Below are 25,316 nucleotides of genomic sequence, written 5' to 3'. Positions count from 1 at the left end.
TGCTAAGGATAGAGCTGCCAGGCAAGAGGAGAAGAGGAAGGCCTAAGAGGGGGTTTAAGGCATGTGGTGAGAGAGGACATGCAAGTGGTGGATGTAATAGAGGAAGATGACGAGGACAGAAAGATAAGAAACAGATCGTCCGCTGTGGCGACCCCTCATGGGAGCAGCCAAAATAATAGTAAGAAGTTAGTAAGACGTAGATGGCGTCATTATGGGTGGAGTCACAAAGGATGCGACGCTGACACTAACAACTTAGTGAGTTAAAAGTTCGCCTTTGTGTTCAAATTCACTGTCCGAGTTTCCGGGCCCAACAACCCTTTGGTGATTCTTGTTTTGCTGTTTTCTGCTTTGACTTAACTCTCCCTTTTTTTTTTTTTGCCTTTGTCTCCCGATTTGCCTTCATTATTACGCGTTCTCGATTTGTGAGTTTTGACACTTGCTTTTGTTTTCGACTTACACCAGTCTTGCAATCTGTCTCATTATTCATTTGCTATCTTGTATGCAGGGCCGGGTTTATATGAAAAGAGGCCCTAGGCTATTCCACTTATGAGGCCCTTTCACCTTCCATTTTTAAGTTTGTAAATTACATGAGAGATAATAAAATTTTGCTAACAATTTGAATGTAGGCCCCTGTTGATCTTGAGGCCCTAGGCTGAAGCCTAGTTAGCCTATAGGAAAATCCGGCCCTGCTTATATGGCATAATAACTTGATTGGATTACTTTATATTAATTTACATCTGAGGAAGTATCTTTATGCAGCATATAGTGTTGTATTTATGTGAACAGATGCCGCGGTGCTTATTTCTCTCTGAATAACCTTTTGTGTGGCGTTTATTTGGAATTTCCCTTTCTCGAATTTTGTTTATAAAACACTTGGAGGATGAACTGGTAATTTTACCATTACTTAACGGATTATCAAATACATAAAATAAAGATCTGAGTACGTAACCGCTACTAACGTTTGCACTTTAAAATGTGTTGGTGCATTTAAGCACCGAGAATTTCAATGTAGAGCTGTCATCACGCCTGCCTGACGTCACAATATGTCACGTGAGAATCCCCGGATTTGAAACGACACCGCGCATCACAACGTGGATTCTTCATATCAGGGACAATAAAACCAAAAACGCCTTACTGTTTTAAGGCAACGTTTTAAAAATGTTTGTCTTTCAAATTTAAAAAAAATAGCTTTAGGTTTCCATATATAATGCAATTTATGTTTTTAAAATCTGGAACACGTTAGTCAGCTGCTAGAAGATTCAGCGCAGGGCATATTTGAGTGCCGAGTTTATTTCTTTCAAATTAAGTTTGCAGCACTGTTTATTTAAGACGATGTGTGTGTGTGTGTGCGCACATTTAAAAACCACCTGCCCAACATTGTGTAGGTATCTTTCGTGCTGTCGAAACAATTCTGACCCACCAAGGCATAAGACCTCTGAAAGTGTCCAGCGGTATCCCGTGCCAAGGCGTCAGCCGCAGATCTGTTAAGTCTTGTAGGTTGAGAGTTGGGGCCTCCATGGATCGGATCCCACACATGTTCAATCATATTGAGATCTGAGGAATCTGGAAGCCAAGTCAACACTTTCAACTCTTTATCCTGTTCAAGGCGTTAAGGACTCGTACGAGGCTGGCAGGCGTACAACGCAAGAGGAACAGAGATTGACAGTAAAATCTGAAGTGGGTGTACAGCCAAAAGGGCTGGGAAATACTTTAAATGACTTGACCTGGATGATGGTGCGAGGGACAGGATTTGTCACAGCCAAGGAGGTGTTCAAGACCAGACTGTGCGGGGGGTGGGACAACTAGACACGTGTTTTGGGTGTGCAGGTGGGCACAAGTAGTTTGGTTGAACGTGGAAGCAGAAGGCAGAAGAGTCTATTGCTTTGTGATATGGTTGAATTTTGAAAGGTGAGGGTCCATCGGAGAATGATAAAAGTTCATGTGAAGCCTTTTTGATTTGGCTTATTATTAGTGATTGTTTCTAATCTCCTTTGTTATAAAAGGTGCAGCTTTTTTAACATTATGGTTAACATTCGGATTGTGTGACGGTTATTGGAGTAAATCAAGTGACCTACACGTGCAGTCGGATTGACCGTTCAGCGGAGCGCCAAGCACTGCTCGGATCTGCTCAGCGGCAAACACGGAAACTGAGATCGGGCGGATGACGACTGCCTGTAGTTGCACTCTACAGGGCACGTGGGAGAAGTGGGCGTGAAAGTGATCGTTAATTTGCATACCCATGAGACCCCGGCGAAAAATGTTCATATTTCGTATCATTTAAAGAGGAAAAAATTAACTTTCAATCAATCAAACATTGAACTTTTACAAATCTTTGTGACAGAAGTGTTTAGTCGCATTTCGTCTGACATACTCCATAAAAGTCCCAACTTTTAGACACGAGCGACAGTTAAAGGGGTGTCTACGAATCGTAATGAGGTCTCTATACTCTGGCTTCTCTTCAGCTCGTATAAATCTTTCGCCTTTTACTAAAGATTTCCGTGGAGAGGAGCATCAATGAGTTAACATAATTTTTTGATGCCTTGTGAAAACGAGGCTTTCTTAACTTGTATAAAATAAGAGAATCTTATGAAAATTTTACTGTATGTGTTTAACAGTAGTAGTCACTGAATGAACCTTATTCATTCGAATTCAAAATATTGCTTTTATTTTGTCGTTATCTTTTTATACAAATATTAGATCAATATGTTAAGTCTGCATAGGAAAAATAATTATACCAGGAAACTCAAAATTGGAGTAAAAATGAACACTGCTATAGAATAGTGTACGATTATTAACTATAAGTACTTGTAATTGTAGGCTTGGATTATTTTATTATATAGCCTAGTGTTTGTTTGCTTTACTGATAGACAAAGGACAAAATAATAATTTATTTGTAACAGATTTATTTATAAAATAACACACCACAGATCCTCAAGAAACAGTAAGAAAATCATAGTGACAGAAATTGACAGACCTTTTTTATTTATAAGAAAATGCGTTTTAGATATTTTTGATAATTTTATGATAATTTCTAAATATGATCCAACATACAACAAATGGAATTTTACGTTAGTATTTGACTGAGGTACTGCGCCGGTAAGTGGTCACGTGACAAAAGAACGAATGACTCGAAAGACTCGAGGAATGAACTAATCAATTCTCTTTCCGACTCAGACTGCATAGGTTAAGCTTATGGGGCTGTCACGTGATGAACGAACGACTCGAAAAACCCGAAGACTCGAAACAGGTGAATCAATAATTCCAATACAGAAACTATAGGAAGTTGCGCAAATGCGCATACGCGACTGAATGAATCACTCCAACGAGACGACTCGTTCTTCCCGAGTCACATTAAAGATTTGTTCGAATCGGTCAAGAACGACCCATCACTGGTAGTCAGTGCACCTATACTCTAATATATACGCCTCTTTTTCTTATGTTTCTAACATTTTGTTTCGTGAGTTTATTTTTATCACAATGCTGTATTTCTTTTAGGTCGATTCTTGAACTACATTTTCTTGTGTACAAAAATGTTTTGTACATCTTAACAAAAACTCGTCAATTCTGCGCATCTCTAAAATGTGATTACTAGTCTGTGCATATCCAAATGAACTTGGTGACTGTGATTGGTGACGTGGGCCTTGACGTCACTTCCTGCATCGTGCCCATGCCTTAATGTCAGTCAGTCAGTCATGAATTACACTGCACAGCAATTGTTTTGCTTGCTTCCTGAAAAGTTTTTGCTGATTGTGACAGGTACCTACTGGGTATGCACAAATATAGTTTTACTGCATCATGTAGAAACTCTGAGAAACAGACATTTATATGTTTACACGTTTATGTTTTGCATAAGCTATTAAATTCAACAGAATTAAAAAAGTGTTTTGCTCCTGATTTTCTTTTGTATTCAATGTCTGGTGCATCACGTTGCAGTGTCCAACAGTAGTCAGCAAGCATTGACAGATTCCAGTTGCCCTGGTATCGTCTCTCCATCGTAGCAATGTCCTGGTGAAACCTTTTTGGATTTGCGGGGAAGAAGTGCAAGTGTGAGTGGAGGAAATCAGTCTTGAGTGACATGTTGCACTTCATTGTCTTGTATGCTTTGAGAAGTTTGTCTGCTAGCTGAATGGAGTTTGGGGCTCTGTAATTGCCCAGAAAATTGTCAGCAACGTGTTTGAGGCTTTCCAGGCAATTTTTTTCCGGCCCAACTAACAGATCTTCAAACCGCTTGTTACCCATAACATGTCTGATCTGGGGGCCAACAAAATTGCCCTCTTTGATCTTGGCATCCGTTATTCTTGGGAACATCTGTCTTAAATAACGAAAACCTTCGCCTTCCTTGTTCAGTGCTTTCATGAAATTCTTCATGAGTTCCAGTTTTATGTGAAGAGGAGGCAAAAATATCTTTGCCGGGTCAACAAGCGATTCGTGGGCCACATTTTTCTGTCCTGGAACTAACTTTTAATGGAGTGGCCAGTTCTGTCAACTCTTTGGCACGGCTGTCCCATTCACAGATGAAACAACAGTACTTTATATAGCCGAGCTGCAGTCCTAGTAACAGAGCGACGACTTTAAGATCTCCACAGATATTCCAGTTGTACCTGCTATACTGGATGTGCTTCAGCACCAATTCCATATTCTCATACGTTTCTTTCATGTGTGCTGCATAGCCAACCGGTACTGAAGGATAAACGTTGCCATTGTGTAGCAGAACAGCTTACAGACTTAACATTGACAAATCAATGAAGAGACACCACTCTTTCAGGTTGTGATCACAACCCAAGGCCGAGAACAATCCTTCAATGTCACAACAGAAACGGAGACTGTCGACTTGTGTAAAAAATGTGGTTATATCCTGATGTCGGCCTCGAAACACAGAGATGTTCATACCTGGTGACAGCAAACACCATTCCTGCAGTCTCAAACCCAGTAGCTCGGCTTTTGCTTTTGACAGACCCAAATCTCTGACCAAATCATTCAATTCGGACTGTGTTATCAGATGTGGATCGCCTAATGAGCACGGGTTAAAATCCAGGTCAGCGTCACTGTCAGTACCCTGCATTGCAGTTTCTTCATCTGGTTCATCGAAGGTCCAATCCTCTGGTGGTTTCGGAATTGGAAGACTGTCGCACTCATTGCTGAAGACAGATTAGGATATTCAATTAACTTCTTGTTTTTGGCAGAGAATCCAGACACGTAGGTCAAACAGAAGTAGCAGTCCATCACATGGTCTTTCTGTTCTCACCATATCATCGAAACAACAAACGGCATCGTCTTTCGAGTGTCTCTGAGCCAGGCTCTCAGACTGACAGCAAATGTGAGGCACCCATTCCTTGTCTTGATCACCAGGTGAAATACAGATGATAAGCTTTCTTCACAAGAGCAGTCATCCAACGTCTCTGAGGCACAAGTGAATATTCGCCACAGATATCGCAGAATGTATCACAGCTGTTACGACATTGACAAGACATCACCCGACACCAAAACGTCTATAGCATCAAGCTGACTTACTGTTATATCGCTACAGATACTATACTGATACTGGACATACACACTGACTATCGATATTAACCAAATGAGTAGGATCGGTGTATGAAAGCCACCTTTTATAGCATGCTGAGACAGCGTCAAGCTCCTTCAGACCTGCCCAGGATGTCAACTTCCACAGAACAGCTTCCTACCTGACCAGATTCCATGTCTGGACATGCCCAGGCTGCACAAACCGTTGTTGATAAGTCACTTATGGCAGCGAAAATGTTTGGATACAAATAGAAGTGTATCACATGGAGTATCGCCACGACTGCTGAAGGTCTATGCATCGGAGCTGGGGGGGTCCTCTACAGCGCATCTTCAACCTGAGCCTGGAACAGGGGAGAGTCCCGAGGCTTTGGAAAACATCTTGCGTCACCCCAGTCCCTTAGGCATCATGTCCTAGTGAGCTGAATGACTTTCGGCCTGTCGCCCTGACGTCACATGTGATGAAGACTATGGAGTGGCTGCTGCTTCACCACCTGAGGCCACAGGTTCAACACGCCCTCGACCCTCTGCAGTTTGCATATCAGGAGAAGGTGGGAGCGGAGGATGCCATCATCTACATGCTACACCGATCCCACTCCCACTTGGACAGAGGCAGTGGTGCAGTAAGAATTATGTTTCTGGACTTCTCTAGCGCCTTCAACACAATCCAACCTCTGGTCCTTAGTGACAAGCTGACAGAGATGGGATTAGATTCATACCTGGTGGCATGGATCGTGGACTACCTTACAGACAGACCTCAGTATGTGCGTCTCGGGAACTGCACGTCTGACATTGTGGTCAGCAACACAGGAGCGCCACAGGGGACTGTACTTTCTCCGGTCCTGTTCAGCCTATATACATCAGACTTCCAATACAACTCGGAGTCCTGCCACGTGCAAAAGTTCGCTGACGACACTGCTATCGTGGGCTGCATCAGGAGTAGGCAGGAGGAGGAGTATAGGAACCTAATCAAGGACTTTGTTAAATGGTGCGACTCAAACCACTTACACCTGAACACCAGCAAAACCAAGGAGCTGGTGGTGGATTTTAGGAGGCCCAGACCCCTCATGGACCCCGTGATCATCAGAGGTGACTGTGTGCAGAGGGTACAGACCTATAAATACCTGGGAGTGCAGCTGGATGATAAATTAGACTGGACTGCCAATACTGATGCTCTGTGTAAGAGAGGAAAGAGCCGACTATACTTCCTTAGAATGCTGCCGTCCTTCAACATCTGAAATAAGATGCTGCAGATGTTCTATCAGACGGTTGTGGCGAGCGCCCTCTTCTACGCGGTGGTGTGCTGGGGAGGCAGCATAAAGAAGAAAGACGCCTCACGCCTGGACAAACTGGTGAGGAAGGCAGGCTCTATTGTAGGCATGGAGCTGGACAGTTTGACATCTGTGGTAGAGCGACGGGCGCTGAGCAGACTCCTGTCAATCATGGAGAATCCACTGGAGCCACTGAAAAGGATCATCTCCAGACAGAGGAGCAGCTTCAGTGACAGACTGCTGTCACCGTCCTGCTCCACTGACAGACTGAGGAGATCGTTCCTCCCCCAAATTATGCGACTCTTTAATTCCACCCGGGGGGGTAAACGTTAACATTATACAAAGTTACTGTCTGTTATACCTGCATTATTATCAATCTTTAATATTGTTTTTTGTATCGGTATGTTGCTGCTGGAGTATGTGAATTTCCCCTTGGGATTAATAAAGTATCTATCTATCTATCTAGAAGAAAAAAATCATGACAAAACTGAAACAGTACGTGATGGGTAACTTGTGATGTGATATTCGTGATCAGCACCCAAAAATCTAAAAGAAACACCCAGCAGTGTTCAAGCAGCAAAAACGTTGTTGTGCAGTGATCTCAACTGCTACACTTGGAAACCACCAAAGTCTGCCATCGAGGACGTTAAAGAAAGACGGCGCCATAAACGATGTTGTGAGAAACTGAAAAAGTACAAATGGCAACATTTAAAGTTAATTTGAGTGAGGACGAGTCCCGTTTACTGTCCTGTTCCCAAGCTTGAATGTGACATTTCCTGCTTATCAGGAATATGTCACTTTTTTTTTTTTTTGACACTTAGATTTATTTGGCAGACATGTGCTGCTGTTGTATTTAATTAGACAATTTCTTGTATACTTTATTAAACATGTCTGTTTTTCTGTGTTTATTTGGTTACATGTCTGTCTTTCCTAAACGTTAGTGTGGCAACACTAGAGATAAATATGCTAAGACTCGCTTCATTCAGTTGCCACTCTCTAGCTACTCGTCTAAGTGCAGAGTGTTGTGTTTATCAGAATTTCTCCTGTGATTTAATTAGTCCCCTCTGATCATCTTGCAAATATTTATTTTATTAATTTGTTCCTTATTTTGATATGTTTTTGGCTATATGTAAATCAGTAATGCTGTTTAAACCCACCTGCCTAATACTGTGTGGGTCCACCTCATACCCACCCTTTGAGGCATGGACTGTGTAAGACCTCTGAAGGTGTCCTGTAAACTGGGAGTTGGGGTCCTCCACGGATTGGACTTGTTCTGGCAGCACATCCCACAGATGATCAAGCGGATTGAGATCTGGAGAATTTGAGGCCAAGGCAACACCCTGAGTGAACTCTTTGTCCTGTTCTAGGTGGTGACATGTATAAGGACTTGTATAAAGTGATATGTCAGGTGTGCAGTAGTGGAGGAATAGAGTTTGGCAATAACATTTGAATGGGGGGGGGGTGTGGACAAGGGGGTTACAGCCAAAAGGCCTGTAACACAGGGTGTCTACACAGGGTTTGACACCAATAAGGAAGTGTCCAAGACCAGAGTGTGCCCAAGCGGAGACCGTTAGATGTGTGTTTTGGGGGGTACAAGGTGGGCACAAGCAGTGTGGGGCAAATGTGGAAGGGTAACTGCAAAAGGTCAAGGATTCACTTGGATTTCACTTTCACCAAACAACAAACCTTTTAATTTTCGTGGATACGCCTCTTCATTGGGGAGAAACACTACTTTTTCCCTGATGGCAACACGAATTAGTCGATCTACAAGTCTCCGACTTAAAGTTTAAATCAGAACAATATATTTGATATGTTTACGCTGTTCCATTATTTAACCGAGTAATAATTTCCGTTTGTTTGTGCTAATGCGATCTTTATCATCATTGTCTGGAGACTTCTGAATTTTAGTACTTTCATAATGTCTAACCTGCTCTTTATGTGTATCGCGCCAACGTTTATGAATTCTTTAGGACGTTCTACTTTGTCATCTACCGTCTTTTATTTCCAACGCTGGGCGTAGTTAAATCTCTTGGCACAAAGACTCCTCTCACAGGACTTGAAAGTATCTCTCTGACAAAGTCACGTCTTGTCCCAGGATTTGTTTATATAATAGAGAGATATACTGTGTGTGTATGTGTGTGTGTGTGTATACTGTATTATATATATATATATATATATATATATATATATATATATATAATGCGCCTCTTGAATTTCCCCTTGGGATTAATAAAGTAATCTATGTCTTTGTAAGGGCTGGTTCACGGTGGCTTCTTCTTCTTCTTGTGCAGGGGTGGGCAAATTGCGGCCCGCGGGCCACATGCGGCCCGCTAAGAGTTTTTTGTGGCCCGCCAAGACAGTCAGAAAAATCCGCCTTGAACCGAGATTTCCTTCCCGTGCGTGACCGAAGATTTGTCTCGTATTTTCCACTAGGACGGCCACGTCAATACGCATGTGCAGTGTAGGAACGATGCGCAGTGCTTTCCCGGTTGATCTGTTTAATTTCAATTTTGTCTTTGCAACAGTAAATATATAAATTTCCAACTTTAGTGAAACCATGAACCCTCCGAAAAAACTTAAAATCGGTGATGAATGTCGTGTGTTTAATGAAGAATGGACAAACAAATATTTCTTTGGTAATACAGGGAATAAAGCAGTGTGTTTATTGTGTCATGAAACGATAGCCGTATTTAAGGAGTACAATCTGAAACGACACCACGAAACAAAACATAGCGAATTTGGCTGCAAACTTTCCAAGGAAGAACGCAAAATAAAAGCTGCGGAGTGTGTGAAAAGGCTGAAGAAGCAACAAGAATTATTTACAAAGCAATCAACACTTCAAAATAGCGCTACAGAAGCAAGTTTAATGGTAGCCTACAACCTTGCTAAACGCAACAAGCCTTTTTCGGATGGCGAGTTTATTAAGCAGTGTATGGTAGAGTGTGCAAGCGTATTGTGTCCTGATGTGAGAAGCAAATTTGAAAGCATTTCATTGTCAAGAAGGACTATAGTGCGGCGCATTGACTCAATTAGTGACGAACTCACAGAACAGCTGAAGACTGCGAGCAAAGATTTTGTTTGGTTTTCTTTGGCACTGGATGAGAGCACAGATAATGAAGACACTGCACAATTACTCATCTTTATCCGTGGAATTAGTGAAAATTTCATCATCACAGAGGAATTACTTGGCCTAGAATCAATGAAAGATAGAACCACTGGTCAGGACTTGCTTGAGTGTGCTGTGAATTGCGTGGAGAAAAGTGGCTTGTCCTGGAACAAAATGGCAAGCATTACAACAGATGGGGCCAGCGCTTTCATTGGAAAAAATGTAGGTATGGTTAAGCTTTTAAAAAACAAGTTACAAGCACAAGACACAGACAGTGATATCTTGTCTTTTCATTGTATTTTGCATCAGGAGAGCCTTTGTAAAGCTGCACTGGACTTAAAGCATGTGGTAGATCCTATTGTTAGTGTGGTGAACACAATCAGAGCAAGGGCACTCCACCATCGACAGTTCAAATCTTTTCTTGAGGATGTGGAGGCAGAGTATGAAGACGTAATTTACCACAACAGGGTGAGGTGGTTGAGCCTGGGCAAAGTGATAAAAAGAGTCTGGGCATTGCAGAATGAAATCCTCTTATTTCTGGACACGAAGAAGATATCTCATGATTTTGTTACAAAAATAGGATGTGAGGAGTGGAGATACGAGATGATGTTTGCAGCTGATGTATTTGAGAAATTGAATGAATTGAATGTGACATTGCAGGGAAAGGGGTTGTTTGCACATGAAATGTGGAAGCATGTAAAATCATTCAAAGCAAAACTAAGTCTATTTGCAAGGCAAGCAGGTGAAGGCAATTTTTGTCATTTCCCTTTATTAGGAAAACAGAAAGTGCCTGAAAGTGTTTCTGCTAAGATTAGGGATCATCTGCAGAGTTTGGAGGATGAGGTCACAAGAAGATTTCAGGACTTTAAGAAAATTGAGCCTAAATTCAATTTGCTCTCTTATCCCTTCACTGCTGATATTGACACAGCACCTGAGGAGCTGCAGCTTGAACTTATTGACATGCAGTCAGATCACACTGTGAAAGAAATGTTTAATGCTGTGACATTAGTTGACTTTTACAAATCTTTGTCTGCTGAAAAATTTCCATGTATGAAGAAATTTGCTGGGAAAATGTTCTCTATATTTGGGTCTACATATATTTGTGAGCAAAGTTTTTCTTGCTTGAAGATTAACAAGAGTAAATATAGATGCTCTTTGACAGACATTAACTTGCAGGCTGTGATGAGAATCTCAACAAGCAATCTCACTCCTGATTTCAAAAAAATTGTAGAAAAGTGTGATAGGGTACATTTGTCTCATTACTGATTCTAAAATTAAATGTGCTTGCAGCTATAGATATGAAATTAGCACAATAAATAAATTGAATATAAAACTGCTACTATTTTATTTAATTTATATTTATTGATTTTTATAGTACAATTTATACCTTTTCTGAAATGCAAAGTTAACTAATGAATGCAATCATTTTAAAAGGTGCGGCCCTCCGCTAACATCCGCTTCCACAAAGTGGCCCCCGAGCCAAAACAATTGCCCACCCCTGTTCTTGTGTCCTTTTCTCGACTGGCCGTTTCTCTTTGAGACTTTTGTTTTTGGCCGCCCGAAAATCAGTTTGTCAAGGGAGACGCTTTTCTGTTTTTCCTTTTCACGTGCGACACGTGTGTGTTTTGAACCTGTGGTCAATGTAACTGGCATATGGTGTAAAGATTGTGTAAAGAAACCCTCAAATGGCCGTTTGACTTGGCTAGGAGGAACGGGAAGAGCCGCTTCACTCCTGAATATCACCTAAGAAGCACTGCGTTCACATTACTAGGCTCAAAAGTGATTCTAATTGAGCGCGCGCTCTATGCTAATTTAGGTGGCTCTACATGCAGTTCGAGCCACGCCTCACCGGCAAATGCGAACGAGGGCCGTATGCGCTTATTTGCATACACAAGAATCACCTCTACAAATATTCGTTAAATAAATCACGTATTTTTAGCAACGGGTTATTTCATGTGGGCCACAGTGATTGAGATTATATAGATTTTTGAGGTTTGTTGTGTTTGGTTTTCTGAAATGCATTTTACGACTGTTCATAAGATAAACGCCACGAAAGTCCCAACTTTTAGAGACGAGAGAAAGTTAAGGGGGTCCCAGCTTCTACTCCATTTCAGTATACTCTGGCTTCTCTTCAGCTCGTATAAATCTTTCGCCTTTTACTAAAGATTTCCGTGGAGAGGAGCATCAAAGAGTTTACATAATTTTTTGATGCCTTGCGAAAGCGAGGCTTTCTGAAGTTGTATAAAATAAGAAATAAAAGCATTTTTTCTGGTTTTTGTTTTTTTCGTATCTGTTAATTATTAAGTTGTGAGGTGTTCGTTCGCTCTTTTCCTTGAATTGTTGTTTAGTTGCTTTTATGAGTGAAGTAATTGTGTTTATCGTAATTTCTCCCGTGAATTAATTTGTCTTCTCTGATCGTCTCGCAAATGTTTTATTAATTCGTGTCTTATTTTGATATGTTTTTGGCTATATATGTAAATTAGTAACGCTGTTTAAACCCACCTGCATAATAATACTATGTGGGGCCACCTCCACAGATCCGACTTGTTCTTCCAGCACATCCCACAGATGTTCTCCAGATCTCAATCCGAATGAACTTGAAGCAAACTGAACACCCTGAGTGAACTCTTTGTCCTGTTCAAGGTGGTGACGTGTATAAGGCGACATGTCAGGTGTGCAGTGGTGGAGGAGCAGAGTTGGACAGTAAAAGTGTGTTTATGGACAGGGGGGTACAGCCAAAAGGACTTGACATGGATGACGGTGTTGGGGAGAGGATGTCTAGACGGGTTTTGACACCGACAAGAGCAGAGTGTGCCCAGGTGGAGACCATTAGATGTGTGTTTTGGGGGTTGCAAGGTAGGCACAAGCAGTGTGGGCCAAATGTGGAAGGGTTACTGCAAAAGGCTGAAGATTCAATTGTTTTTTGTCTTGGGATTTAATTTTGAAAGGTGAGGATCTATCTAGGAATAGAAGAAATTCAAGGGAAGCCTCTTTAGTATGGCGTATTATTATTAGACAGGCAAAGAAGAGCTTATGGGATGACAGGTGTATTCTGATGGCAAAAAATGGTGCCAGAGATGGGCAGTGGGTACAAGAAATATTAGAAAATGGATGGGAGATAAAAGGAGTGATTGTGTCGTAAATATATAACTGAATAATCTGTGCATTATTGATAAATGGTTTTGTGTATACCTATATAATATTTCTATGTGTGTGTGTGTGTGTGTGTGTGTGTGTGTGTGTGTGTGTATTATAATCTGCACCCTGTCTCTCTATGCCCCCAATATTAAATAGATGTCACTTTAATTAGGTACTGTAAACTAAACTTTATGATTGCCCCCCCCCCCTTTTTTTTTTAAATTTTTTTCCTTTAATTTTGTTCCTTCGCTACTGTAACTGTATATGTTAATAGTATTGAAGTTTTCTCTTTAGGTTCACTGTTTTGTGTAATTTCCATGTATTAACTTTCCCTTTTATTAATGTTTTGAGTAACTTTGATAAATAGAGAGAATCTCATTTGTTGTGTGATTATGTAATATATAGTAACTAGACATTAAGCCCGTTACAATCACGGGCGCTACAACAGTAATGCATTCTCTTTGAAAATTTTCTTTACGCTCATTTTCCTGTTCCTCTATAGATCTATTTGCTCTTCTGAGTCTTTGTCTTTTAGCGTTTTTCTGACGCTCATTATCTTTTTCTTCGTTTTTTGGGTGGCATGTCGTTAGCAGATAGTCGCAGTAATATAGGCTTGTACGTCAATAATATTTTCTGTTACAGTAATACTGGCTTGTATGTGAGCATCTGGGTTCACATTTCTGTTTTTCCAGTTCCTTTCAATTTAAGTTTATTAGAGGCCACACATGTAGTAGGCTCTGAAGTTTAGAATGACAGTGGAACACCTGCTTGAGTTATAGCTTATAGTATCTGAATTTGTTACGCATATTACAGCCACATTTCTATATTTAAAAAGGATAATTGTGTAACTGTATTGTGTGCCTTTAATTTTCTCTGACGGTAATACTGGCTTTGATGTCCGTAATATGCGTTTAATTTTCTGTCACAACAGTGAGCATTCAGCAGATTCTCCCCAGCAACTGATGTAATGTGTGGCGTGCTTGTGGCGTCTCTCCAGCAAGTATTTTAATCTGTGCTGGTGTGCATCTGATTATTTTGTGTGGCGTCTCCCCAGCAATGGATTTTATGTGCGCGAAAATAAATCTACTTTTAAAAGTCATCCTATTGTAACATCATGAAAATTCATATATTTAGGAAAACCCTTCAATGACTGACACTTTACACTTTACCGGGCCAAGCTTCTTAATCGCAAATCTGACATCCTCAGAGCGAACACTTGCACAACAACAAACACTAATCCCACCTCTTTGGGGAAGCTGGTCTCCGCGTCTCAGTCTCAGTGGATTTTTCGTGCCTTTTGTTTTAAGTCTTACCCGATTTCCAGAAATCCGATTGGATCGGCCACGCGATATTTTATAGGTCCCGCCCTCTCTGTCTTGTGTGACGCGTCAGGCGGCCTTTGAAGCATCTGCTTTGAAGCATCGCACTGTGCCCCGCGCATGTGCACTTCACCAGAAGAGACACACACACGGACACATGGACACACACAGGGATTTTATCAAAGAGGATACTAGGGGCCTTCACCCCCTACTCGCTTCGCTCACCAACCCCCCTGCCTGCACTACGTGCCAGCAACTTTACGTCTCTGCCGCCCACGTATGTGGATTTCACTTTCACCAAACAACAAATCTTTTAATTCTCGCGGATACGCCTTTTCATTGGGCAGAAACACGACTTTTCCTTGATGGCAACACAAATTAGAAGATCTACAAGTCTCCAACTTAAAGTTTAAATCCAAACAATATATTCGATCTCTTTTCGCTGTTCCGTTATTTCACCGAGTAATAATTTCTGTTTGTTGGCGCTTATGCGATCTTTTGAATCATTTTTGGAGACTTTCGAATTTTAGTACTTTCATTACCTCTAACCTGCTCTGTATGTGTATCGTTTTTGTACGACGTTCTACTTTGTCATCTAATCTTAGTTTTTTTATTTCCTGCCCCTGGCCGGTTAAATCTCTTGGCACAAAGACACATTCATGTCCCACAAGAGGAATCTCTCTGAAAAAGTCACGTCTCGTCCCAGGATTTTTTTATATAATAGAGAAATATAATGTTACAGTGTTGTTTTCCTCTGTACATGGGATTTCCTACGCTTTAATGAAATTCAGTTATTAAAAAAAAAATGTTTATGTCCTGTGCCTCAGCAGCGCCTGCACGGTCTGCACCCTGCGCAGCACAATCTGGGCCCAGAAACGGCCCTGGCTGACACGACATTTATGTTAAACAATACAGAGGTGCGAACACTCCCGACTCAAAGCGAATGTCCGATTATATTTTATCTTGTAGCGATGTTCGGGCTTAACTACCTACACAGTCCACCAATAACACGAACAACAACAACAACCACGAAGTTGCCAATAATAACAATCCTCAATCTGCAGCACAGAAGAGACAGACGTGGCGAAATAAAAATGGCAACAGGACTGTACCTCTTGAGTGAACTACTGAAAGCTGACTTTACCCAAACTATGATTGTCTACCAAATGGGCATACGTTAAAACTTGTTTTAAAACTTGGCAAATACCGCCCTCTGTAGCTCACCACCATTTGTGAGATTCGCTCTGGACACAATAAAGCAGCTGTGCGTTTTTCGGATATGTAGATTGCATTATTTGCATATGGTAAATATATTTAAATAGGAATCTTTACCCATAATTCCTAATCATTATAGTCTCAGTTTCACTGAATGTTGTCAGGTTTTCGATTTATGTCATTAATCTAAACGACATGTACTGTATATGTTACAGTAATTTCTTAATAGAAATAAATAATGACCATTATCAAAAGACACTCGTTTAACTGGTGGTTTAAATAGATACGTATAGATGCCAAATAATGGTTTTGGTAATGGCTTGTTTTTTTATTTTCTTTATAGAAGCGTTAAAAGGAATAATGGCAGACTACTAATACGGCCCGATTCCTACTTATTTTCTGAAATGGCACCCTTCAAGAGCGTATGTTTCTGAGGCAGTCTTGTAAACGGACGTTGCTATAACTCGCCAATCTCAGATTGTGAATTTTAAGGTTCTAAATACTTCGCCATCCCCAGTCCCAGGTCTCAATGTACAGGTCTACCAGTGTTGATTCCTCTCAAAGTAAAAATGGTTGGGGGGGTGGGGGTTGGCATTTACAACTTCACCTGGGGTAGCAAAAATTTTCGAACCGGCTCAGCTTGCAGATCATCTTCAATCCCAAATCACTCCTGTCACTCTTCTCTGCCCCAGTCCACCCTGCCTGCACCCTCTTCTTCATCCCTCTACCATTGCTTTGGACTATTGAATCCAAGTATTTAAATCTGAAAACGTCTATTAATTAGCGATTTTAATCTGTGACTTTTAATAAATTCACGATTTGTCTCAAAACAGGTTTCCTCTTTGTCATTATGGGTTATGAATTGTAGACTGATGGACAACTATGATAAATACATCAATTTCAAATTAAATCTACAACACAATAGAGCGTGCAGAAAGTGAAGGGGAATGAAAACCTTCTTGGTGCTGCGTATCCCAATCCCTTCTGTCTTGTTTGGGAAAAAGCCATCGATCGTGTAAGAAAAGTTCAGCACGACGGACTCGGCCAGTCTACACTGCACTTCCCAGAGCAGACCAACAGATGTCGCCCTAAAGGCGCGCTCAGTGGATTAACCGAGAACACGGAAAGTTGACTTCACCGATTCCTTACAATTTCACTCTTGGAACATCCATCCATCCATCCATCCATTTTCCAACCCGCTGAATCCGAACACAGGGTCACGTTGGTCTGCTGGAGCCAATCCCAGCCAACACAGGGCACAAGACAGGAACCAATCCCGGGCCAACCCACCGCAGCCATCCAAGTACTGGCCGAGCCCGAGAGTGTTTAGCTTCCGAGATCAGACGAAATCGGGCGCATTCACACTGGTGTGGCCGTAAGTACTCTTGGAACAACAAAATTGAATTTGTTTTGACAATGAGGATGGGAATGACAATGGCTTTGAAATGGGAATGTTTGTGTGCTTTTTGCTTTCTAAGTAAAATGGATTTATTACAAAAAAAGACCTTTTAGGAAAGATTAGCATGGAGAGAAGCTATTAAGAATCCCCTCACTTTGACGCCTTGCAAAAGAATGGCTTTCATTTGTATTGTGAGGGTAATAATAATAATAATAATAATTAATACATTGTACTTATATAGCGCCTTTTCCATGCTGTCACATATAGATTTTATTTCTTATTTCATTTTAAAATCCATAATTTGATTACTAACAGGCAGTGTCACGTAGCGGAGTGTTTCTCAGTGTTTGTGGTGCTATGACCCTTTTTCCCATACAAGTGTTTTAGCAGCCCACCGGTTCCCCCTTGGTGAGTCCAGCATGACTGTCAAAGTGGGGGAATTGAGTGCACTCATCGGAGTGGCGACCCACTCACGATCCATCACGAGACCCCCTTCCAATATAAACAGCAACGCGTGATCCCACCAGCAGCCCGCAATAAATCGCTTTATTCCGTTTAAACAGATTAGCTTTTTCTTTCCCGATTTTCCCATGAATTCCATGACTTCATATCACGGTTTCTGTGTGGAAACGCCGGTTTTGTGATTCCATCATAAAAGCATAATAATAATAATAATAATTAATTACATTTATATAGCGCTTTTCTCAGTACTCAAAGTGCTATCCACACAGGGAGGAACCGGGAAGCGAACCCACAATCTTCCAGTCTCCTTGCTGCAAAGCATAATCAAGCTAAACTAAATACTGATTAACAATTACACAATTTACAGGGATGCAAGAACTTACTTTGCCCTTGGGGGGGGGGGGGGGGGTGTCTTTTTTCTTTCAAGTTCTTAATTCAGTTCTATCTTGTCCATCGCCATCTGTAAAACAACACTCATACAGGGGAGAAGTTTCTCTTTCTTTATATATAAACGCCTCCTTCTCCAAATCGCCTCTTTAATGTGCTGTATTCTTAGCCATTGCTTTCTGTCCACATTTTCTTGCTTTGACCTGCCATACATGACCATTTCTTTGTTGTTTGGCCTTTTCCAGTCTCCACTCCACTTGTGCTTTCTTACACTCGAACAAGGCGTGTTTTGCAATTTTGATTTCGTTGCATTGAGAATATGGGCATTGTGGATTTTTGACGGAGTTTCTTGTGAACGGGCTATTATTTGTGTGGAGGATATCATGTCCGGCCTGCCATGCTAGGTCTTCTAAATTGCTGGGCAGATATTTACTCTATCATTTCCCATATTTTTGCTGATTCCACTTTCGAAGTTTCTTTAATCCATATGACCGATCATTCTTTTACTGTTTGCGTAATTATTTTCCAGTTGTTCCGTACTTTCCCTCCCTCTTCTCCAAAGTTGTTTTGTTCTGTACAGGTTGTCATGGGCTTATATATTTTTGGCATATTGAAAGTCTTCTATTTGTTTTGTTTCTTTAATGTCTAAAATCCATTACTCAGAACAAACACTATTTTGCTTGTCCCCTTTCACTTACATTGAAATTTTTCTTTTCAGTGTCTTAGCTTTCAGCACACACATAAAGTCTGGCCAGTTTAAAAAAGTCTTTACCTTTTTTCTATTGAACCTTGTTCTTGTTCATTTTCTCCTCCCTCATTCTCCATTATTTCTCTTTTACATTTCTGTAATAGTCTTTGAATGGGTACGTTCTTATTATGTATCACAGTTTCATTTCTCTCCCACCACATATTCTCCTTTTATTATATTAATTAATTTCCATTTTTCTTTTCCCATTTTTTCATTTAACCCCTTCCCCACTAACCCATACAGTACTCCCTCCTTTCTTATTTCCTCTTTTCCTATTGACCATTCCCATTTCTGTGATATTCCTTTCCACACCTCTTGTGCCTTTTTGCGTTGCCAAAATACGTGCACTGCTGTTTCTATCTCATTGCATGTTTCTCTTGGACATACTGGAGATCTTGCCATTCTTCTTTTGTACATGGCTGCGTTTGCCGGTAAGACCTCGTGTGCTGTTAACCAACCCAGGTCTTTGTTTATTTGTCAAGTCTTTAGCTGCAATTTGTTGCCATACTTTTTTTGTTTGTTCTTCCAGTAGTGGTTGGATTTTAACTGTTGTTTCTTGTTTTTCTATATATTTTTTAAGGTCTCTAATCCTTCCTCATATTTTGGTCGCTCCTTCCTCCCATGTATATTTCCTCAAACATTTTATTATTGTTTTATAATGTTGAGGCGCCTTAAAAGCAATCGGTTTATTATTTGCAGTTTTCCACAGTTTGGCTTTCCTTAGTTCTGCTCCCAGTAGGTACCTTATGTCCGCCATTTTCCCTTTTTTATTTAGTGCCATATTAACCAGTGTTGCTGAATGTTTTAACATCTGCTCCTGTTCTATTTTTGGAAAGCCTTTTGCTCCTTTATCTTTGTTTTCTTACTATTTTTCTTGCTATTTTCCTCACACTTTGATCCCCACAAGAAGACAAAGGTAGTTCTTATAATTTTTTCCAATATCTTTCTTGGTGAGAAGAAAACCGTGGCTAGGTATGCCAATTTTGGTATAATTATTGCTTTTACCAGCAATATTTCCCCCTCCATAGTCAGATTCCTTAACCTCCAAAATCCCGCTTTCTTTTTTTTTTCTGTTTATTAATTTTATTGTAATCATTCCATACAAATAGAACAAAATTGAAGACAAATCAAACCCCACCCCTGAGAAGGAGAGCTTAGCCAAAGGAGAATTGCTTAGGGCTTTTTAATAAGGCAACAATAAATAAAAGAAAGGGAGAAATAAATATATAGATAAATAAGAGATGGAGAAGGGAATTAAATGCGGTAATAGTTATTTCTCTTATTCTAAAATAATATCGTTTAGGGGCGGCACAGTGGCGCAGTGGGTAGCGCTGCTGCCTCGCAGTTAGGAGACCTGGGTTCACTTCCCGGGTCCTCCCTGCGTGGAGTTTGCATGTTCTCCCCGTGTCTGCGTGGGTTTCCTCCCACAGTGCGCTGGCGATGCTAAATTGTCCCTAGTGAGTGTGCTTGGTGTGTGGGTGTGTGTGCCCTGCGGTGAGCTGGCGCCCTGCCCGGGGTTTGTTTCCTGCCTTGCGCCCTGAGTTGGCCGGGATTGGCTCCAGCAGACCCCTGTGACCCTGTAGTTAGGATATAGCGGGTTGGATAATGGATGGATGGAACATTTCTTCAAATTTGCTTTATCCATTCGCCTGCCGATTTCTACTGACATGGATTTGTTCAGCTTAGTTGTCAGACATCTCGCCTTCTTTAAAATTTCTTTGACAGAGTTGTCGCCCACACTTCGTTTACTGCTCTTTTGTTTTCTTTAACTTTAAAACACCCCATGCAGTACCAGTTCTTTTCTCTTTTAAATCTTTTGAAAGGTTTGGTTACTTCGTTCTCAATTTCTTGGGCCCTCCATTACATTCAACTTACTGAATACAAAAGCAAATCAGCCCCACCACACACACACACACACACACGAGAGTCATCGGCCTCTGCTAGAGAGAGAGAGAGAGAGGAGCGCACTGATACCGCGCATTGCCGCACCCACCAATGTCCTGAAAACACAACAGCAGGTGCCGCCTTCACGGAGGAGAGAGAATGCAATAAACGGGAGGGGGCGTGTCGGGAGAACACCGTGTGATAGCGCCCCTAGTGGTTGATGTTTAATAAAACTTTTCCAACTGGCTGTCAGTTTAGTAAGTTTAACGCTGCCTGTCTTGGTTTGGATGCCAAGGGTATTGATTTACATGCCTTTCATTTCTGTCTGCACATAGTGCAAATCATATCTTCTCTCTATATATTATAAAAAAAAAATCCTGGAAGACGAGACGTAATCATCTCGGAAGACATCCTCCGATGAACTTTACCACAGTCAGGTGATGGCTGGTTGATGACTGCTTTATCGAACCAAACTACTCTTACCTTTTTAAATGCTCAAATCGAAAAGGATTTTTTTTTTAAACATATTGTCTGCTTTTAAATATATTGTAATCCATCCATTATCCAACCCGCTGAAACCGAACACAGGGTCACGGGGGTCTGCTGGAGCCAATCCCAGCCAACACAGGGCACAAGGCAGGAAACAATCCTGGGCAGGGTGCCAACCCACCGCAGTGTTTGTAAAGATGGCTGAGAAAAGTAATATATGACACAAGCAACATAAAAAATGTGATGTATTCTTTGCGATATTGCAGGGTTCTCTTTTATTGATAACAACTCACATTTTTATGTTTACTGTGTTTTCAAACCTGAAACTTTAAAGAGGGGAAAAAAAGAAGAATCGTCATAGGAAATCCGCTGGGTATTTTTTTTTATAAATAGTAATGTCCTCGGGCGGCACGGTGGCGCAGTGGGTAGCGCTGCTGCCTCGCAGTTGGGAGACCTGGGGACCTGGGTTCGCTTCCCGGGTCCTCCCTGCGTGGAGTTTGCATGTTCTCCACGTGTCTGCGTGGGTTTCCTCCGGGCGCTCCGGTTTCCTCCCACAGTCCAAAGACATGCAGGTTAGGTGGTTTGGCGATTCTAAATTGGCCATAGTGTGTGCTTGGTGTGTTTGTGTGTGTCCTGCGGCGGGTTGGCACCCTGCCCGGGATTGGTTCCTGCCTTGTGCTCTGTGTTGGCTGGGATTGGCTCCAGCAGACCCCAGTGACCCTGTGTTCGGATTCAGCGGGTTGGGAAATGGATGGATGGAGTAATGTCCTCTGCAAATTGTCTAATTTCCAGATGTTCACCTAATCCTATCCGTTTCTCAAAATTAGATTTTTTGACAAGTGGAAGCAATAAAGATTAAGGCAGCCGTGTTTTATTAATTGTAAATCTTGAAGTGGTGCCATGTGGTAAAAAAATGGAACTCTTTTTGTCCTTATAACATTTCACCACATTTACAATTTTTTTTTCCCTTATAAGAACAATTGATATAGATGTAACAAACAGATGCTTAAACGTGTCAAATTCTTTATGTAATCAAGGAAAAAAAAGCAACGACCAATGTTCAATTAGATAAAAGTCAAGTCGCAGTATGTTGTTACAAAAAATCTTCCGCCCCGCTTAATGGAACTCGGCGAGATTGTAAGCTTTTGTGACACACATGCGCAAACTGAGTGCTTGAACGCGCGCTCTATGCTAATTTAGGTGGCTCTCTTTGCAGCTCGAGCCACGCCTCACCGGCAAATGCGAACGAGGGCCGTTTTCGCTTATTTGCATACCCAAGAATCACCTAACAAATCACATTTTTAACAACGGGTTATTTGATGTGGGCCACAGTGATTGAGATTTTATAGATTTTTGAGGTTTGTTGTGTTTGGTTTTCTGAAATGCATTTAACGACTGTTCATAAGATAAACGCCGCTAAAGTCCCAACTTTTAGAGACGAGAGAAAGTTAAGGGGGTCCCAGCTTCAACTACTTTTCAGTATACTCTGGCTTCTCTTCATCGCGTATAAATCTTTCGCCTTTTACTAAAGATTTCCGTGGAGAGGAGCATCAAAGAGTTTACATAATTTTTTGATGCCTTGCGAAAGTGAGGCTTTCTGAAGTTGTATAAAATAAGAAAAAAATGCTTTGTATTTTTTTTGTATCGTGTCCTTTAATTATTGTTTAGTGAAGTTATTCATTTATTTTCTTAATTGTTTAGTTGTTTTTATGAGTGAAGAAGTTCTGTTTATCGGAATTTCTCCGGTGAAATAATTAGTCTTCTCTGATCGTCTCGCAAATGTTTATTAATTCGTGTCTTATTTTGATATGTTTTTGGCTATATATGTAAATTAGTAACGCTGTTTAAACCCACCTGCCTAATAATACTATGTGGGACCACCTCCACGGATCCGACTTGTTCTTCCAGCACATCCCACAGATGTTCATTCGGATTGAGATCTGGAGAATTTGAAGCAAACTGAACACCCTGAGTGAACTCTGTCCTGTTCAAGGTGGTGACGTGTATAAGGCGACATGTCAGGTGTGCAGTGGTGGAGGAGCAGAGTTGGACAGTAAAAGTGTGTTTATGGACAGGGGGGTACAGCCAAAAGGACTTGACATGGATGACGGTGTGGGGGAGAGGATGTCTAGACGGGTTTTGACACCGACAAGAGCAGAGTGTGCCCAGGTGGAGACCATTAGATGTGTGTTTTGGGGGTTGCAAGGTAGGCACAAGCAGTGTGGGCCAAATGTGGAAGGGTTACTGCAAAAGGCTGGAGACTCAATTGTTTGTTTGTCTTGGGATTTAATTTTGAAAGGTGAGGATCTATCTAGGAATAGCAGAAATTCAAGGGAAGACTCTATAGTATGGCGTATTATTATTAGTCCGGCAAAGAAGAGCTTATGGGATGACAGGTGTATTCTGATGGCAAAAAATGGTGCCAGAAATGAGCAGTGGGTACAAAAAATATTAGAAAATGGATGGGAGATAAAAGTGTTGCACACATTATTCAATTATATACAAAATTATATACATTTTGATAAATGGTTTTGTGTATATACGTATATAATCTGTCTCTCATTCATACATTCATTACATATACATATACACACACACATTATATATATATATATATATATATATATATATATATATATATATATATATATATACATACACATATACATACATATACATATATATACAGTACTGTGCAAAAGTTTTAGGCAGGTGTGAACAAATGCTGTAAACAAAGAATACTTTCAGAAATATAAATAATGATTGTTTATTGTTATCAATTTACAAAATGCAAAGTGAGCGAACAAAAGACAAATCTAAATCAAATCAATATTTGGTGTTCCTACCTTTTGCCTTCAAACCAGCATCAATTCTTACAGGTCCACTTGCACAAAGTCAGGGATTTTGTAGGATTCTAGTCAGGAGTCTGATCAACCAATTCTACCAAACAGGTGCTAATGATCATCAATGTCACACGGAGGTTGAAACACAGTCATTAACTGAAACAGAAACAGCTTCAAACTGGGTGAGGAACAGCCAAACTCTGCTACCAAGGTGAGGTTGTGGAAGACAGTTTCATGTCATGGCAAGATGGAGCACAGCAACAAGACACAAGGTAGTTCTACTGCATCAGTAAGGTCTCTCCCAGACAAAGATTACAAAGCAGACTGGGGTTTCAAGATGTGCTGTTCAAGCTCTTTTGAAGAAGCACAAAGAAACGGGAAACATTGAGGATCGTAGACGCGGTGGTCGGCCAAGGAAACTTAGTGCAGCAGATGAAAGACACATCAAGCTTATTACCCTTCGAAACTGGAAGATGTCCAGCAGTGCCATCAGCTCAGAACTGGCAGAATCCAGTGGGACCCAGGTACACCCATCTACTGTCCGGAGAAGTCTAGCCAGAAGTGGTCTTCATGGAAGAGTTGCAGCCAAAAAACCATACCTCCGACGTGGAAACGAGGCCAAGCGACTCAAGTATGCACGAAAACATAGAAACTGGGGTGCAGAAAAATGGCAGCAGTTGCTCTGGACTGAGGAGTCAAAATTTGAAATATTTGGCTGTAGCAGAAGGCAGTTTGTTCATCGAAGGGCTGGAGAGCGGTACAATAATGAGTGTCTGCAGGCAACAGTGAAGCATGGTGGAGGTTCCTTGAACGTTTGGGGCTGCATTTCTGCAAATGGAGTTGGAGATTTGGTCAGGATTAATGGTGTTCTCAATGCTGAGAAATACGGGCAGATACTTATCCATCATGCAATACCATCAGGGAGGCGTATGATTGGCCCCAAATTTACTCTGCAGCAGGACAACGACCCCAAACATACAGCCAAAGTCATTAAGAACTATCTTCAGCATAAAGAAGAACAAGAAGTCCTGGTATGAAGTGATGGTATGGCCCCCACAGAGCCCTGATCTCAACATCATCGAGTGTGTCTGGGATTACATGAAGACACAGAAGGATGTGAGGAAGCCGACATCCACAGAAGATCTGTGCTCAGTTCTCCAAGATGTTTGGAACAACCTACCAGCCGAGTTCCTTCAAAAACTGTGTGCAAGTGTACCTAGAAGAACTGATGCTGTTTTGAAGGCAAAGGGTGGTCACACCAAATATTGATTTGATTTCGATTTCTCTTTTGTTCATTCACTGCATAAAATAAATGGATTAACACTTCCATTTTTGAAAGCATTCTTTGTTTACAGCATTTTTTCACACCTGCCTAAAACTTTTGCACAGTACTGTATGTATATATAATATTATATACTGTATATGTAATAAAAGGAAAGAGAAGGATCTTTGTCTGGATTCGGTTCTTTCATTTTTTGGAGTTGTGATCTTAGTATTACTAAAAGAACAAAAAATTCTTAATATTTTTCATAAGGACC

At 41.0% G+C, this 25,316-nt stretch overlaps 1 protein-coding gene and 3 non-coding genes across 4 annotated transcripts in view; all 4 read left to right on the top strand.

Annotated features, from left to right (window-relative positions):
* The window catches only part of tmem178a (transmembrane protein 178a), a 53,295-nt gene that overhangs the window by 10,110 nt on the left and 17,869 nt on the right, over nt 1-25,316 (top strand). The gene's annotated exons all lie outside the window — the stretch shown is intronic.
* LOC114666314 (U5 spliceosomal RNA) lies at nt 2,443-2,556 on the top strand. Its single transcript, XR_003718566.1, has one exon. It is a non-coding gene; the product is annotated as a U5 spliceosomal RNA (small nuclear RNA).
* LOC114666313 (U5 spliceosomal RNA) lies at nt 12,010-12,123 on the top strand. The gene has a single exon (XR_003718565.1). It is a non-coding gene; the product is annotated as a U5 spliceosomal RNA (small nuclear RNA).
* On the top strand, nt 22,417-22,530 carry LOC114666312 (U5 spliceosomal RNA). The gene has a single exon (XR_003718564.2). It is a non-coding gene; the product is annotated as a U5 spliceosomal RNA (small nuclear RNA).

Source organism: Erpetoichthys calabaricus, chromosome 15, assembly GCF_900747795.2.
Source record: "Erpetoichthys calabaricus chromosome 15, fErpCal1.3, whole genome shotgun sequence".
In the NCBI taxonomy this organism is placed as follows: Eukaryota; Metazoa; Chordata; class Cladistia; order Polypteriformes; family Polypteridae; genus Erpetoichthys; species Erpetoichthys calabaricus.
Note: the sequence above shows the minus strand (reverse complement) of the source record. Positions and strands in the feature narration are given on the sequence as shown.